This window comes from Trachymyrmex septentrionalis, unplaced genomic scaffold, assembly GCF_001594115.1.
Source record: "Trachymyrmex septentrionalis isolate Tsep2-gDNA-1 unplaced genomic scaffold, Tsep1.0 scaffold11, whole genome shotgun sequence".
In the NCBI taxonomy this organism is placed as follows: Eukaryota; Metazoa; Arthropoda; class Insecta; order Hymenoptera; family Formicidae; genus Trachymyrmex; species Trachymyrmex septentrionalis.
In genome coordinates, this window is record NW_017304228.1 from 1,858,027 (window position 1) to 1,860,483 (window position 2,457).

General features: G+C 24.3%; 1 protein-coding gene across 2 annotated transcripts in view; it reads right to left on the reverse strand.

Annotated features, from left to right (window-relative positions):
- The window catches only part of LOC108749564 (scavenger receptor class B member 1-like), a 25,704-nt gene that overhangs the window by 16,783 nt on the left and 6,464 nt on the right, over positions 1–2,457 (reverse strand). The gene's annotated exons all lie outside the window — the stretch shown is intronic.

Here is a 2,457-nt window from a genome sequence, read left to right on the forward strand (position 1 = left end):
TATTGTTTTATTGTTATTTAGATAAATTAATTGAAGTAATTTGGATTTATTACTTATTATATTTATGAACGAGATATATTCAATACCGTATCGAACTGAATTTCGCTCAAATAATCTATTTTCTTTCACACGAGCAAAATCGAAAGTGAATGGAATAGCATTACAAATTCAATTAAATTTATTATATATGTTTTAATAGTTAATTATTACGTCAGGGTCTATCTAAACCTATGTAGTACTGATTATTGCGGACAATTTTCAGAAATGTTTCAATTTTACACATTTCTGTACAACAATTCTGAAAGAATTCTGCAATATATTATATAAAATGTTTTAACAGAAATGTTCCTAAAATCTATCATAGACAATAAATTGAAAAACATATTTAAACAGAACAAAGAGTCATGATGTTAAAATGGTTCCAAAATGTAAAAGTCATTTTTTTATCTATCTCGAGTCAGTTAACATCATTTTGTCATGTGAGTTGTTCTACTTTAATGCAAAAAACTTTTGTATATATGTAAACGACGATGAATCGAATAAATTATTCAATTTATTTAATTATTATATACATACACACAATAAAACTTGATTGCAATAATATTCAGCACTGGCTCTCAAGGACATTTTATTCTTAATTGATTTAATTCATTAAGTCTATAGAAATCCAACTTTTTTGGCAATTTCAAAAAAGATTACAGATTCTTTCTCTAATATTTCGTCAAGCTTCCAGCAAAGTTTTATGTGCAAGACTCGCGGACATTTTGCTATTCCAGAGCTGTCCCAGAATATGTTGCAGACATATTTTGCAATTTTTATGAAATGTTTTACTTTTCAATTGAAACATTTCTGAAATATTTCTGAAAATTTTTGATGGTGTATGGGAAAGTATTTGTAATTTATTAGATGATCATGAAAACACATATTAATGAACGTATAATATTAAAAGTAAAAAAATAAGTATTATATGCCTTAAATTGCATCCAAGATATATTTTAAAAAATCGTTTAAAGAAGTTTTTCTCTTTTTATCATTTGTAACTAAAATTACAAAATATACAAAATTTTTATAGATATGAAATCTTAGGATCTTTCCCGTTTAGATAAAAACTTTTAAATAAAATCGTTAATTTTAATAACAAAAATTTAAAGTTATGAAAAACTTAATTTCTTAGCTTTAAATAAGTAAATAAGAAATTGTATTTTTTTTTTAAATCTCTCTTCTTTTTAAAAAATTCTCAAAAATACTCTAATATATATAGAATATATCATAATATGGAAAATATACATGAAAAGGATAATAAAGGATACACACATACACACATATATATATATATACTTTAGAATTGTAATGGAATTGGAACGTATATATACAAGTATATCGCAAATATCCTCTTATTCTTATCTTTCCGAGAATCATGTATGAAAGTATATAATTAATTTACCAAATCAATAAAATATATATCTTAAATTTTAAAGTGCTATTAATGGCAAATTATGGTTTCCAGCAATGTACATATTTTCGTTATTAATCATTGCTTCGACAACTAAAGCAAACAAATTGTGGGAATTCTTAAAACTTTAATTAAAACTTTAAAACTTTCAAGAAAAAATGAATTCAGGAAAAAGAATTTGTATTACCTAAATTTTTAGAAGAATGTTTTCACCAGCAAAACTTTCGATAAAGTACTACAGGAAAATGCATTTTGTTAAACGATCTTAATTATGTTCTACGCATACGTCATAAAGGAAACGTCAATTATTTATAATAATGTTATATCAAGTAGATAACATAAGATAATTTATTCGACTGAACGGGAGAAATAAATTGAATCACATAAAATATATTGAAAATCATTTTTGAAATAAATCTTGAAGCTTTACTAAGAAAAAAATTACTCGCTATATTCTTCCATACACATTTGTTGCTGATCTGATAAAATTTCTTACACACATAATTATAAACTCGATTTTCTTGGAAATCATAGCAATAAGAATGACAGCTGCATTTAATAGAACATGAATATATAATGCATTTAATCTGCACTGAACAAATTTTTCTTCTGAACAAATGTCTCGAAACTTACCTTGACTTACATCATACGTAATCTACAGTAAAGTAAAAAGAAAGAATAATCGAGGACGATCATTCATCAAGTTCTCATTCGAAATTTTCAGTTTCACCAAGCAATAATGTCATCGTGGAGATTCAAATGATATATCAAAGTTTTTTTTTATCGATCGATGCAGAAGAACAAATACGACATTTACGATTTATGCAAACAATATGATATGAATAATATTTATAAAGATGTAAAATTTATGTAAAATTAATTTTTTTATTATTATTATTTCCATTATATAAAAAGTTGTATATAAATGTTATAACTAATTATTTGATGCTCTTAGTTTTTCGAAGAAAAAAAATATGCAAGACATGAATGATCCAATCGTATGT